The 15,735-nt window shown below is 38.6% G+C and overlaps 1 protein-coding gene across 1 annotated transcript in view; it reads right to left on the minus strand.

The window, feature by feature from the left end:
- CEP78 (centrosomal protein 78) overlaps window positions 1–4,957 on the minus strand; it is a 38,496-nt gene extending 33,539 nt beyond the window's left edge. The window contains exons 1-2 of the mRNA XM_066569207.1: window positions 4,928–4,957; window positions 1,240–1,331 (exon numbers count right to left, since the gene is read on the minus strand). The gene's annotated coding sequence lies outside the window, so the exon portion shown is untranslated. The remainder of the gene's footprint in view (window positions 1–1,239; window positions 1,332–4,927) is intronic.
- Between the last annotated feature and the right edge of the window lie 10,778 nt (window positions 4,958–15,735).

Raw genomic sequence — 15,735 nt, forward strand, 5'->3', positions numbered from 1 at the left:
CCAAAACATTTGTCCAGCTCAGAAAAAAAAGTACTCTGGCACCCAGCTAATCTTAGGGTCATTGTTTGAAAAATGTTAAAGGACAAAATCCAGCATCATATTCAGTTCATGTGGAGGTAGGAGGAGACACAGAATGAAGAAGTAAGAGTATAGAAATAGAAGACTAGGAGTATAGAAATATAGGAGTAGGAATAAATAGAGTAAAGTGTCCTTGTTCTAAGCTGGTAATTATTTGATGGTCCTTAAGAATTGCCTAAACAAGAAAAGGTATTTTTTTCCCTTGGATTTCACTGCCAATAATATCACAATCTGGAAGTAGATTGTTCTTTTCTCACTCATTTTTCCCCTGTTCTGCTCAACATCATTTAATGGCCTTTTCTCCCTGCTTTCAGCTTATTCAGCTTGAACACCCAGTTTTATCTAGAGAAGTCATAAATAAATCTTTGTACCGGCAGAGAAAAACATCAAAGAGGAATCCAGTCCAGTGCAATCCCTAGTACAAATAGAAGCTGGGCGGAGAATGGATCGAGACTAGCCCTGCCATGAAGGACTTGGGGGTGCTGGTGAATGAGGAGCTGGACATGACCCAGCAATGCACTCTTTCAGCCCAGAGCAAGCAGCCATGTCCACCCCTTCCAACCCAAACCATTTTATGATTCTGTAATTCTAGGAATGGCATTTCTGTGTGTTCTCCACAATGTGTTAACTGCTGAATATAAATCCACTGTATGAAAAACCTTTCAGTGTATTTTATGTAATGTTATTAATAGATCACTTTCTTTACATTATTGAGCACCAATATGTTGCAAATTCAGATCTCCAACTTGCTAGGAGAACCAGCACAACACTGCAGACACAAACTATACTGACATTGTTTCTGATGCAGTTTAAAGTTTAATGACATGGTGATGCTGGAATTTTTAGTCATTATTTAAATTATTTAGTTGTTGGATATAGTGCCAGCTCATTTGATGCTACCACATTAAAAGTCTAACAAAGGCTCAAGTTTTAGTTCACTTGGCACCCATGCTGTACATGTTGTGTTGACCTTGGCTAACTGCTGGACACCCACCCAACCCAGGTGCTCTTTCACTACTCTTACACACAACAAGGGAAGATAGAAAAGCTCATAGGCTGAGATAAAGACAGAGTGACAGCTTACTGATTCTTATCATAGGTAAAAGAGACTCATCTTGAGAAAGATTGATTTTCTTGGTGGTAAAACTCAAAGACACTTACCTACCCCTTTTCTTCCCAGCTTCAACTTCACTCCTTCTTCCCCAGCTCCCCTTCCTCCTCCCACGCCAAGTTGTGTGGGGCAACACCAGTGCCTGTATTTGGGAAAATGTAAGTTGTACAGGATTCTCAGACTTTGAAGTTTCTGAAAACAAAGAACAACTTCAAAAAAACAGTTTCTAATTGGCCATTGTTCTGGTTCTGGCCAAGACTGGATTAAATTTTGTGGTAGTTAGGAGGAGCATGGCTAGGACAAAGAGGTTATTCTCTATGACCTGATATCATTGACAGGGCAGAGTAAAGGGACTCTCTTCTGGCAAGATGGGGTTTCTTCCAGTTGAGAAAATGTAGCAGAAGCCACCTTGTGTTAATTGTCATGGGGTCTGCAGTGAGCATTTTTGCATGTGAATCACTCTGTTTTGTACACTTCTATTATTAATATTGTTGCTGTTACTGTTTGTTCTCTTATCTCATTGCTGTAAATTGTTCTTAACCCATGATCTTTGCCTTTTGTGCCTCCAGTTGGATGGAAGGAAAGGGGAGAAGCATATGTTTTTCTTTTTATTAGTGGGAATATTAAACTGGGGAATACCACCTCTAAACCAGAACTGCCCTATATCTTTAAAGATAACTTATTATCTGTATAACAGAGGCAAATGGATATCTGCTGGAACAGCATCCCCAGAGACAGTATAGAGCAATTAGTTGTGAAAGTCAATACTGCCCACTCTATTACTAGCCAGGTCAGAGGAGCAAAGCAAACTTAGAAATAGAGTGAATGAAACATATACAAATTAACACAGTAGCAGGCTGATTTGTTATATAAAATCTTTTTGGACAATGAGTAACATACCATTGCCATCACGGTTGAAAAAGATCATATTACCCCAAAGAGTACAAGAAGAGAATATCCTGCACTGACTAGTAGTAGTAAATAGAATCTATATTATTTTATATATGAGTAGTAAATAGAATCTATATTATTTTCTCAAGTGATGGTTTCATTAATTGAAAAAAAAAAAGAGGAAAAAAAAGAGTGAGAGAAAGCTAGAGCTGGGAAGATGCATGTAGGGATGTGCAAGTATGCAATCCTGAGAAAACTGGGAAAGAGCAGTAAGGCAGGAATAAATCAAAGCACCTGAAAAGTGGTTTGAATGCAATGGCTCTTGTCACAAGTAAGTAGATAGCAACATGAAATCATTCCACTGTCACAACATGACATCATTGTGAATACTACACTGATGCTGTCTGACCCAAGATCAAATGTTCTCCTCTGGCTTGTTTCAAAAACTCCAAAAGAAGGCATACTTGTTTGGAACCATGTTTCCTTAACAATTTTCCATCATATTTCAGTCTTTCTTTACAGGTAGGTTTTCTTTCTAACTTTAGATTTAAAGTTAGACTAATGAAACAAATTAACAGACTAGCATTCAATTTTGTGGAAAATCAACAGCTTAAATATGGAGGATGATGCATTTTTTCCATGGAGGTAATAATAACTGTTAAACTTTTATTTTTTTCTCATGTCTGGTAATAAGAGATATTCTTTTTTTTACTCAAATTGATCATAGTTATTATCCATATTGATGATGCTACTGTAATTTACTGTACAGAGAAAATGTCTTTCTGTACTACCAAAATAGGAATGCAAACACTGAACAAAGTCACTGCACTCAACTGTGTTCACACATTTTCCTGAACAGCAGAAAGATGTTGAATTGGGGTTTTAGACAATATTTGGCTAATATTGGGTAGCTAATATTGAGTAGCTAATATTGGGTAGCTAATTCTATTGATCGAAGTAGCTATCTAGGTTCCAAGAAAACAAATACAAATTAAAAGTTGTGATAAAATACCTTAGAAAAGGATTCTAAAGAAGACAGGGACCTGAGGCACAGAGTCTGATGAATTCATGTGCCCCCTACATGGTGAATAAAGAGCCAATGAGCAGACACATTAGGCTGGAGCATCAAAAAAGTCCCTGACCAGTCAAGCAGCTAGATACTAGATTCTACTTCAAGCAGTGGAACAAAAAATGGTTTCCTGTAAATTTGAGCTCCATGTATTTAAGAAGCTGGCTATACTGAATCCCCAAAAGGATTACACAAAGCTTAGTAATTTGATTTGGGAGTGGAAAGTGTGTGTTCAAATCCTGGGTCAGAGTCTGCAGCTAGTAGCTCTTTTCTCAGCGGTTTTTTTTTTTTTTTCTTTTTATGAACATGGGATGTGTATCTTCCAACAAAGGCATGCACATAGCCTGTGACTCCGTGTTAGATTTTATATTGAAACATTGGCATTTCCTGGCAAGCAGGAGAATGCCTGTTATCACGGAAGAATTAATTCGACTCTGTACAGAAATCTGTCTGATCCGAAAATTAGAAGGAGGAGGGGCGTGGCCTCACTTTGTCCGCCTAGAAAGTGAATTAATAGCAGAATTATCAAAACTTCGGTCTCAGAGAAGATGCATACGAACCTGAAGAAGGCTGTTTTGCAATGGTTTCAAGAGTAAAGACAAAGGATAAGAAGGAGGAGCCTCTTGCCAGCCCGGTCTGTGTTGGTAAGCTCGACATGACTGATGTGGATCTGGCGGCTCCGCTCTGCGCGGGGAGGGGGGAGCAGCATCTCCCCTTGCCGCCTCCATTGTCCCCGCCACTGGTGGAGGTGAGCAGGAGAGCTGCCACCGCCGTCTGTGCCCGCCGCGGCGCTGGTGACAGCAGCGGAGACAGCGGCAGGGCCGCCACAGCCCCCGAGCGGCCCGACAGGGCGGAGACGGGCCAAGGCCCGGCCGGGGAGCAGCAGAGCGCGGAAGCCGGGCCCGGCCGGCCCTCAGCCCCGGTGACACCCCGCGGAACAGCCTGCGTTGGGAGTGAGCGCGGTGCTTCCCACACAGATAGCTAGCTCCTCAGAAAATGAAACCGAGAGCAAAGCTGCTGCAGCCACTCTAGTGAGAAGGGGGAAAGCAGCCCGAGAGGCCATGGAAACACCCGACCCAGTAGCAAAACACACCAGATCTAAAAAGGAGGAATCAGAAAGGGACGAGTCTGCCATACAAGCACCTTTAGGCTATGCTGTTGGGAATCAAGGGGTGATTTTCATAAAAACACTGTTTTCTCTGGTAGAATTGCAACAATGGAAAGCCTCAGTTGGACGATAATGAGACAATCCAGAGAAGGTAGCTAATCTTGTTAATAGGGCTATTAAGACACAAAACCCAGATTGGAGTGATCTGAATGTAATGCTAGACACATTATTAGATGAAACAGAAAAAGAGATGGTTGATAAGGCTGTTATATCTGCTACAGAGACTCTAATTACAGCTGGAAATCTTCAGTGGTCAGTTAACAATATTTTTCCCTTTAACTGACCAAGGGTGGGACCCTTATGTGGCAGAACAAATGGCAAAGTTAAAATGTTATCAGAATTGGATAGTACTTGGCCTAAAATATGCCATTCCTAAAGCAGTGACTTGGTCAAAATTATATGAAGGCACAAAAACCAACCAACCAAACAAAACCAAAACCAAAACCAAACCAAAACAAAACAACAACAACAACAAAAACAAAACAAAAACCAAAAATACCCCACCAGAAATAAAACCCCTACAGACTTCTTGAGTAGGCTTAAAGAGGCTGCATGAAAATACACAAATCTGGACCTCAAGGCACCTGCAGAGCAAACCCACTTGGCTTACTTGTTTATAGGCCAATCTGCAGAATAAGCTGTCAAAGATGGGTGAGATGCATGGCATAGGTAGATTGTTGAATACAGCCTGGAAGATATATCAAAATAGAGATTCAACAGACAGGAATAGATGCCAGCAGAATAGAAGGGGTGATCAGGGAAAGTCATCTAATGTATTGAAAAGGAGTACTCCTCCTCTAGACAAAGGGTACCCCCAGTACCTGAATTAGCTGTGAATGGGAACTGATGGGGTCTGAAGGGACTATCCTGCCCAGCACAATCTTTGGTTATAGTTAAGCTGGGGAAAGAGGGTGTTGAATTTCTGGTAAATATGGGGGAACATATTCTGTGTTAAATACTTTAAAAGGGAAACTGAATCAAGATACTATAAATGTGATTTATGCCACAGGGCCTCCACAGGGTCAGTGAAACAAGGCCTTTCTTCTGGCCTTTAAAATTTAAGCTAGGAAACTGGGTTTCCTAGCTTAATTTTTTTTTTAAGCTAGGAAATTTTTTTCCAAACTCCTCAAAGCCATTAATAGGTAGGGATTTACTGTAGAAATTAGAAGCAGAAATCACATTTTCCAAAGAAGGTGGGAGTGAAAGTTAGAATTCCTAAAACTAAATTTGTCAAAGCAGCTATTTTCTTACAGGAGAATTATGGCAAAATTCCCAAATCCCAAAATTCCCATCTTCATCTTCAAAGAAGTTGAAGATGCTGTCATTCTAATAGTGTGGGCCAATGATTTTCCTGGGACATGCAAAAGAGCTGAGCCTGTATTACACTCAAATTAGGGTCTACAATGGCAAGGCAGAAACAGCACCCTTTGAAGTTAGAAGGACATAGGGTATTAGAATCTATCACTGAGAAATTTGGGTTATTAGTGGAATATGAATCCAGATACAACACGTCCATCCTTCCAGTAAAGAAGGCTGATGATAAGAGTTATTGATTAGTGCGGGATTTAAGAGAAATTAACAAAATAACAGAAGATATATACCCAGTTGTAGCAAACACCTACATTCTTTTGACCATGCTGACAGATGATTAAGGGTGGTTCACTGTTTAGACCTCAAGGATGCCTTTCCCTGTGTTCCTGTGCATAAGAATAGCCAAAAACTCTTTGCTTTTGAGTGAGATAATCCTGAGACAGGGAGGAAAACCCTGCTCACTTAGATGGTTCTACTCCAGAGATTCAAAAACTGCCCAACAATATTTGGAAACCAGCTCACAAAGGAACTGGAGAACTGGAGAAGACAGGAACCAGGAGGAGTTATTCTTTAATATGTTGATGATATCTGAATTGCAGCTAGAACTCAAGGGGACTGCATCCAATTCAGTGTAAATCTTTTGAACTTTCTGGAACTAAGTGAGTACAGAGTCTTGCAAGAGAAGGCACAGGTTGCCCGGGAAACAGTAGTCTACTTGGGGCTAGAAATCTTCAATGGACATCAACAACTCAGCAGAGAACAAAAAGAAGACACTTCCAGAGCCCCACACTATGAGAGAGATGCAAGCCTTCCTGGGAATGGTAGGTTGGTGCTGCTTATTGATACCAAATTATGTACTACTGGTAAAACCTCTGAATGGAGCCCTTAAGGCAGCTGAAAAGGGAACCATCATGTGGACAGAGAACACAAGGGCTGTGGCCTACTTTTCAAAACAGCTAGACAATGTTAGTCAGGAGTGGCCTGGGTGTTTGAAAGGTGTGGCAGCTACTGTCATCCTGGTACAAGAAGCCCACAAAGTCACCCTTGGGCAGCACAAATTCAAGTATGTGTCCCACACAGTGATCACTGTACTGGAACAAAAGGGAGGACACTGCCTATCTCCTAGCAGAATGCTTAAGTATCACTCTGTGTTGTTGGAATGGGATAATGTTACCCTAAAAACAACATTTGTTGTAAATCCTGCAATGTTTTTTGTTATCTACATTAATTTACATCATGCCTGAGCATGACTGTTCACAGATGATAGAAGAGGCCTATTCCAGCAGACCAGACCTGAAGGACGTGCCTCTGGAGAATCCAGAGAAGGAACCATATACAGAATGGAAATAGCTTCCTGGGAAATTGTAAGCAAATGACAGGCTACACAGTAACAACCATGGATAAGGTGATTGAAGATCTGATTTAACTCATTGTACTGACAAGAGCTCTAGAACTCAGGGAAAGAAGGTGAGTATATGGACTGATTCCAAATATGTCTTTAGTGTTGTCTATGCCCATGGACCCCTTTGAAAGAAGAGAGGGCTATAACTCCTCAAGGTAATGAAATTAAGTGTGAATTAAGAGTATTTGGAAGCCTTCAAAGGTAGCTATTATGCATTGCAGAGGTCATCAAAAAGGGAAAACAAGTCCCCAAATGGGAAATTGCTTTGCTGATGAGACTGTGACTCAGGGTTGGCCCAACGATTTGTATGGGACTTTAGTCCAAAATGCATCCAAAGCTCTTAATAAGAACAATTACTGGATTTATACTCAATTTCCACCTTTCAGTAAGAGTAGTAACTGGCCACTGACTGGTGTTTTAATGGAATCAAACTGTACCAAAAGGTGATAACAAGTCAATAAGACTCTTCTGCCTCCTATACCCCTGAGTAGTCTAATAGATCACAGGAATGATACAGTTCCTTGTGCAGTTAAAAATGCCACAGGAAAGACCATTCTCCCTTCATACTGCCATAAGACCAGATTCATGGAAAAAATAAGCCCAAGAACTGTGAGGAAAAATGGAACTGACATCACAGAGACTAGTTCTACCACTTAGGACAGAGTGGTATTGGATATGTGACAATAAGGTCTGGAAAATCCTGCCCATAGATAAAGCTCAGGTTTGTGCCTTTGGGGCTGTAACTCCAAATATAACAATATCTGATCTAATTGAAAATCCAGATGGGCGGAGGAAAATATTTGTTAGTCCCTACATTGAATGTCCTTGAATGTCTCCATGGTATAATCAGAACTCTCATTCCCTCTTTCAGAATAGTCAAGCTGGAGAGGGCAGTTATAAACATCTCAGCCATTACTGAATATATTTAATGGCAGACTGTAGACGCAATTTCAGTCTTACAGGAAGAAATCCATGGTATGTCTCGTGTTTGTGCAGAACACAATGGCTCTCAATTTCATACTGGCTGCACAATTATGTGCTATTATTAATACCACTGTTCTTATGTGGATCAGAGTGGAAGACATTTGGCTGACATTTGGAAGCAGACTCAAATAAAGCAGCTTTCAGAAGTAACATCTTAAACTTTGACTGTATCTTCAGCACCCTTACCTCATGGTTACCGAACTGGGCCTGGATAATCACAATAACTAGTGGGATAGCCAGCTGTGTAAACTGGTGCTGTGGTTAAATACAAAGTAGAGACAAGATAGACTCTTGCTAGTTTCTAAAAAAGTGCAGAAATAATGCTGTATTGATTTTTGCTATTTTTTCTTTTATATATTCTCTGTATTCTTTACACAAATATTTGTCACTCTATAGTCTACTATTGTAACTTAACTTGAGTATTTTCCTAGGGAGAAGGACAAAACACATTCCAAGACCCCAATGCTATCTTGGCTCTCCTTAGAAACCAAGACTGAGACCAGCTCTTCAAGACATATTTTTTACAGAGCTTAGGCCTCATCTGAGGGGAACGATTTAGAAGATAGTAGAGCACAGGGGCACGACTTCGCCGGGTGTGCATCTAATTGGGGATTCTTGCCAGATATGCTTATTTGCAAAGTTTATAAAAATTGTGCATGCATTATGCAGGGTGTGCATCTTCAGCATTTTCCAGCTGATGAATTGGGTACCTAAGGATCCTTATATAAAGGATAACCCCTTTTTATCTCCCTGTGTCTGGCTCATATTTCTAGGACCAGAGAAAAAGGCATCAGTAGGTGCTAAATGGATACCAAATAAATGGAGAGACAGAAGCAAAATAGATCCTAAATATTAACTAAGGAAACAATGTCCTGAATCAAACAAGTCATATTTGTTTAGTAACAAGGGAACTGATAACTCATGGTGACCTTTTACTAATAGCAGTGCATGTAAATTTGGAATGAGTTACACTCTTATGGGGAGTGTGGCTGATATTTTCTCCAAACTGAGTTCTACTCCTTTCTATGTGGTCTACATGAATAGATGGAAGGATTTGATATAGCAGAGGGAAGAAAACATACCTGTATGCAGTTGAAATACCTGTATTAGCACACAGGGCTTTGCATATGAATTTTTCTTACAACTACTATCCATTAGGACTGGAATCCCAATGGTCTGGACACTAAATAGAATTACAGAAAAAAGGATATATACTCTTAAACTGTTTATGCTTGTGGTCTATCCATATGCATGACAAAACAGATCTGGTACTAAAGCATAAAAATATGCAAAATGAACAAAGCAGTCAAATAAAACGATGGAGACAAAATGGGAATGTAACAGATTAAACAAACAGTAGGATCTACATTTTATAACATAGAATTCTAGCAACAAATAATACTCTCAGCTCACTGCTAGAACTGGCTCTTCTCAGCATGGTCAGCTGTTTGAAATATTATATCCAATGTAAGCCTCCAAGTAGGACTTGATAAATCTTTTGTGAAGACCATGGAGCTGTTTTATTCAATTCATAAAGGAAAAGACAGAGCAAAAGTAATCATTAGAGTGAAAGAAGATTAATTGAGCACGTTAACAGCAGGAAAAAAGAATTAAAACTGCAGTTAAATTGAACTTCCCTTGATCACAGAATCAGTTAGATTAATCAATCATCTGAGATTATCAAATCCAACCTTTGACCAGACACCACCCTGTCAAGTAGAGCATGGTACAAAGTGCCCCATCCAGTCTTCCCTTAAACACCTCCAGGGATGGATGACTCCATAGCCTCTCCATGCAGCTTGATCCAGTGCTTAACAGCTCTTTCTGTGAAGTTCTTTCTAATGTCCAGCCTGAACTTCTCCTGGTGCATGCTTCAGATTGTCCTCTCGTCCTAATTGCCTGGGGTCAACCTAACTTGGCTGCAGCTTCCTTTCAGGTAGTTTTATGAGCTGATAAGGTCACCCCGAGTCTCCTTTTCTCCAGGCTAAGCAACCCCAGATCCCTCAGCTGCTTCTCAAATTACTTACCTCTAGACTCTTCACCAGCTTCATTGCCCTTTTCTAGACAATGTAGGGAACAGAAAAATTGTGAATGATCTGTGGGTAAAAACAAATATCTTCATGAATCTTGGAGTGCTGTCTCTCTAATGAGACCATGAAAAAATCAAAAATCAATCACTTTGGTTTACTGGTTTATTTTCTCATGAACTATCACAAAGGAGCAATGTGATCCTTGAAAAGAGTGCAGGTAGATAGTGTACTGGGATCCTCATGGAAGACATTAAACCTGAGGAGCTGGTGATCTTGCAAAGGCCACATTTCTCCTATTGGAACTTGGACTTGAGAATGCCATGCTATTAATACGATTTGTAAATTACAACATATATTTGGGAAAGGTAAACTCTATAGGGATCAAGGGATGGAATGCATTGATCCTGACTGGGAGACAGCTGTACACTGCAACTAACATGGGACGGTACAGGCAGCTGCCTGTGGGCAGCTCCTGCTCAGCACTGCCATGATACTTCCTGCATGGACTTGCCCTTAAACAGACCTGTTTTCTTGTAAGGAAATTATAGATGACCTCAAAGGACCGAAAGGGTGAGTTTCTTTCCCCAGACAGGATCTGTTCTGTGCAGTGTGCCATGGGAAAATCCACCGGGGCACTGTTCAATGCTCCATGGAGTGCCTTCACCTGAGGAGATGTAACATGTTGCTGTCTGTACCCCTCTTCTCAGCCTGTCTTTTTGAAGTAACTTTATTAAGCCACTTGTTGTTGGGCCTTTCTCACCAAAATTTAGCAAGACCCCTGCACCAGCTCACTTTCACCTCATTCCACACCTCCATGTGGAACAGATGGTATTTGGTGTTACCAGGCCAAAGAAATAGAGGTTTGCTTAACTACTTTTTGGAAATCATAATGGTAAAAAAGAAAGATTATTTCATTAGAAGAATTTTGAACTCCATAGGGAAAATGAAGGAGAAGTACCAATACATATATGATACACTAGAGAGAATTTTGACTTTTTTTTTTTGTTACAATACTACCACCTTAATGTCACCTATAAAGAGACTAGCACAGACTCTTTATGAGAACGGGTATAACAAGACTTGAAATAATCAGCACATTAATATTCTTCAGTTGTTAAAATAATGAAAGCACATAACTCCAAATAAAGCTCAGCCTTTGTGCAAAGACAGGCTTTTTTTTTCTGGAAAAAATTAAGTGTTATTTAACAAAGAAATACTAATAAACAGATAAAAAGTGCTTTGATTATGAGCACTGATGATGAACTCAGAAACTATACATTATAGACAAATCTGGCCATTATGAGATTAAACACTTTCAGTGAAAAGTGCTTGTAATGTCAATCAGTACATCACTCAGAATTTTAGTTCTTAAAGTACTCTTTGTAACTTGCAATGGTAATAATGTAAAAGAACTCAAAAATTGGATTTACAAGTAGTAATTTATTAAAAATTGCAGTAGGAGTTCCCAAATCACTTACCTGAATAAATAATAGCTTTTTGAAAGCTATCTGGAAAAGTAAATTAAATTAATAATTTGTATGAATATGCCAATATTTAATAAGTTCTATGATCCACCACTTTCATGTAAAGGGAACAAGATTAAGTGTATGCATATGCAAACACTAAATCATATCTTTGCACAAGAAACTTGGAAAACTATTGTATGTGAAGATATACATTGTCATGCACATTATGCTATGAATGCCAAAAACCTTAAGAGTTCTAACAACTTGGAAAACAAACATTCTGGTTCTCTCCACTGTTAATAGCACATTATCAGAAACTTAAAATAGTATTTCTGTGTTGTTAAATTTCTCTTCTATCTGACTGATATTTTACCCATCAAAACAAAATCCAGGTTTTCCATCTTTTTGGATGGAAAGAACAGTAGGGGGAGCTCAAAGCTTTTTTTCTTTTCTTGTAAATCTCAGACTTACGATTAGTTTCTTAGCAGAAGCAGGTATTAATGACAAAAGTTTTCCCTCACAAATACAAGAGGTTTGAATATCCTCTATAATTCAAAATACATCTATTACTCTCAGTATTCAAACTAAAATTTAACCACTGATTTTCTGAAAATTTCCTAGTCTCTTCAAAGTCTCGGTTCTGTTAAACACTCTTTATTTTGGAGTAAAAAAAATTACCTTCTTTCAATCAAAACAAAACCAAAATTTCAGAGGATTTTTATTTAGATTCTATGTAAGGCAATGCAAACCCACAACTCAAAATGCAACCAGATTAGGAAGCAGTCCCATAGAAATACAGTACCCTGACAGCCTGCCTCACAATTATACCCACACCAGGGTAATACTTGTGTTTTATCCAAATTGGTATTTAAACAATCTTAGAACTCTATCAAATTCTCTATATGTCCAAAACAGAATTTTCTAAGTGTTGAAAAGTCTCTCTTCTCTGTCTCTTAGGACAAATGAAAGAAATGTTATCCTTTTCCCTACTAATGAATTTCCGTAATTCCCTTAAATATTATTATAGATTCACCAATCTTCCTTAAAAGTATAGAGCACTATCTAAATTCCATGTTAACTGCAGGGGAATAATAACAGCAATCTACTATTAGCTCTGCATCTCAGGCATTATTTCTATTTCTGCTCAAATTCAAGTTCACAAATCATCCCATATTGATTGAAGAAACATACTATCCGGCTATCTGAGGTTATAGGTATAACTAAAATTATGTAACTGTAATTATAGTTATACAATTCAACCCACATTTTTATTTCAGTATGTACCTGAGTGCCTTGATTCCTGCTCAATACTTCCTAAAGTCTTAAATGGAAGCCAATTGTTTGCTGTCTTCCAACTCAGTTTTCTCCATTACTTTAAATACTTCTGTGGAAATACTACTTCTGTCAAGTATTTGTGATGGCTTTATATAAGACTTAATAAGGACCAATTTTCCTAAGTACCACATGCTTTTCTAATAGATTTTCATATAGAGAAAGAAAGATACTTCCCTTATTACTGTACTTCTACTTAGAAGAAAGCATTGATTACCGGTTGTCTTAAGATGCTTCTCTGCATTCACTTTAAAACCATAAATACTTGAAACAGTCTTAGTCTCATGATGGGCTTCTGCTATAATGTTTTTAATATTATATATATGAATAAAAATCATTTAATTGCTCATCTGAAAACACAATTGACTAGGTCATAATTTTTATCCTTATGTCACTTATCCCTCACGCCTTTGCTTATGATTTTCATTAGAAGATTTGGTAGTAATATGCAAAATATATTGATGCTCCTATTAATGGAAGACATGAAGCATATACAAAATACAGAATTTATTCCTAAAGCTTCTAAATTCTTGCATTTAATTTGTGTATAAATTGCATATTGAAAAGATAATTTTATGAACTACTACTACATGCAAGTGGATCATTATTTTCTGTTCATCTTCACTGGAAAAATAATTTTTCAGTTTACATACTAAAGTTTGGTGCAAGATTGTGGGAAGTATTCAAGAATGCTTTGATTTTGGATTAGTCTCCCATTTTAAAATTATGGGCAATGAGATAGTTATCCGTGGTCCTTCTAGTGACGTACTTTAGATTGCAAGAAAATAACCTCCTCTGACGCACTCTTTGGATGATGGAAAGATTTAAAAATAATACTTTTCCATGAAATACCAAAAGAACTACCTCTGTCTGGTGATGTGTAACTCTTGCCTCCCTGTCCTGTGACATAGTGAGAACTAAGATGGGAGTGAGGGCATATAAGTTTATGCTTTCTAATGGTTAGACTATTCTGAAATTCTGTTTTTTTCCTTACAAACTGGAGGAGTCACACTATTACAATGTGTATGTTAAATATCTTAAAGGAAGCTCATGGTCTGACACTACTGTGTATGATACTGAAAAACAATTCCGTTGTTTTTCAATGGTGCAATTCCATTGAAAAGGATGGAGTTACTATGCTATGAAACTTATATGAAATCAGAATTAGGAAGCATATATCTAAGAATAGACTGTAGGGTAAGAGTAAAAGCTAGAATAGAATGTTTGAGGTCTTAGATAAATAATCCAAACATACAATACCATTAATCTAGCAGAGCATGAGAAGCCCTACTGATGGCAAATGAACCAGACATTATACAAAGTCTCTCTAGGTTAATAAATGGGTGTGTTTATATTTATGAATAACTTTGGACTTGCACAAAAGTAAAAAAACCCATAAAGAATGAAAGCCGCCTTGTTAAAAATTCAATGACATGAAAGAGAAATGTGCTTGAATGTGACGAACATAATAAATGCACATGAAAGGTATTTTGACAGAAACAATAGTATTTCTCTGATGCCAAAATATTAATTTATAATTTATGTCACGGAGGTGGAAGACTAGTATCCTCCATACTATATCCTGGGCTGAACACTTCATCACCGGCCATCTGAAACTTTTGGGAGGAGATTTTAACCTCTATAACTGTCAAATAATAAAAATACAAATAAGCCTGGATCCATAATTGGCATCCATTTCATGGTAAAAGCAATATAATAGGACAAAAGTAATCAGAGAAACAGCTGATGCCAATACTGAAGACTTAAGTATTCATTTTCGGTGAGTGGCCATATTACAGTAGCATCAGCTCATACTCTACCAATTTATTAATGTAATTTGTGTCATGTGGCTATGTCAAGTGTGATGAGATTTTTTGCTTTGTTTTGGGTTTTTGGTTTTTTTCAGTGTTGAAATTTATGATCCTGTTCCACCAGACTTGTGCAGAACAATACAGGAACAACTAGCTCATACAGGTGATCCAGCAGCTAATTCCCACAGAAGTGGTGGTCTGGATCACACTGTGCCTACTAGACGTTTTCCATGAGCAGGATTGAAGGGTCAACCGAAACTTTGTGAAAGACAATGCAAATCCTTAAACTAATAGCAAACTCTGGGAAAATACCCAGTCAAGCAATCAAGCAAGGAACCAACCAACAAACCCTAACGACCAAGAAAATTCCCACCCAACACAATACACCAGGATCAGTTCCGCACGCAGTTAAGGAGCCAAATCACGCGGCTGCTGGAGCGGGCGAGGAGCGCTGCGGACAGGATGCTGGCTCCTGGTGCAGCGTGCTCGGCTGGGCTGCGCGCCCTGCACCGCGCCATGCCTGCGGGTCGCTGCTCTGCACAACACCCCTCTTCTGCTGCCTGCTGGGGCAAAATAATATTAAAAGATGAGTCTGAAGAACAAAAGTATTTCGAAAAATACTTGAGCTTTTTCAGATAGGTCATCCATAAGAACCTCGACATACAAACAGGTAGAAGGAAAGAAGTTTCTAAAATTCCACATAAATCAGGTGAAAAAACGGGGTTAACTCTTCCCTAGTCATTAGGCTATACCTTAGCACCTTGGCGGGCACCTTTTGCTTTGAAATAAGTAACACTGAGAAACATTCAGAATATAATTTGTCTAAACTGCACACAAAAGGGTATCTGTTGAAGGAAATTGCAAATACTGGATGTTATTAATTTAACAGCAGAGAACAGCTGATACATTTTATTTGGGTTTTTTCCCCTTTATAAAAACAAAAACAACCAAACAAAGACCAACCAACCAACCAACTAAAACCAAAAAATTCAAAACCCCCCCAGAAACCCAACCAAACAGAGAAAAAAAAAACAAAAAAAACAAAAAAACAAAAGGAGAACCGCAACTGAAATAAACAGGGC

This window comes from Molothrus aeneus, chromosome Z (genome assembly GCF_037042795.1).
Source record: "Molothrus aeneus isolate 106 chromosome Z, BPBGC_Maene_1.0, whole genome shotgun sequence".
Taxonomy (NCBI): domain Eukaryota; kingdom Metazoa; phylum Chordata; class Aves; order Passeriformes; family Icteridae; genus Molothrus; species Molothrus aeneus.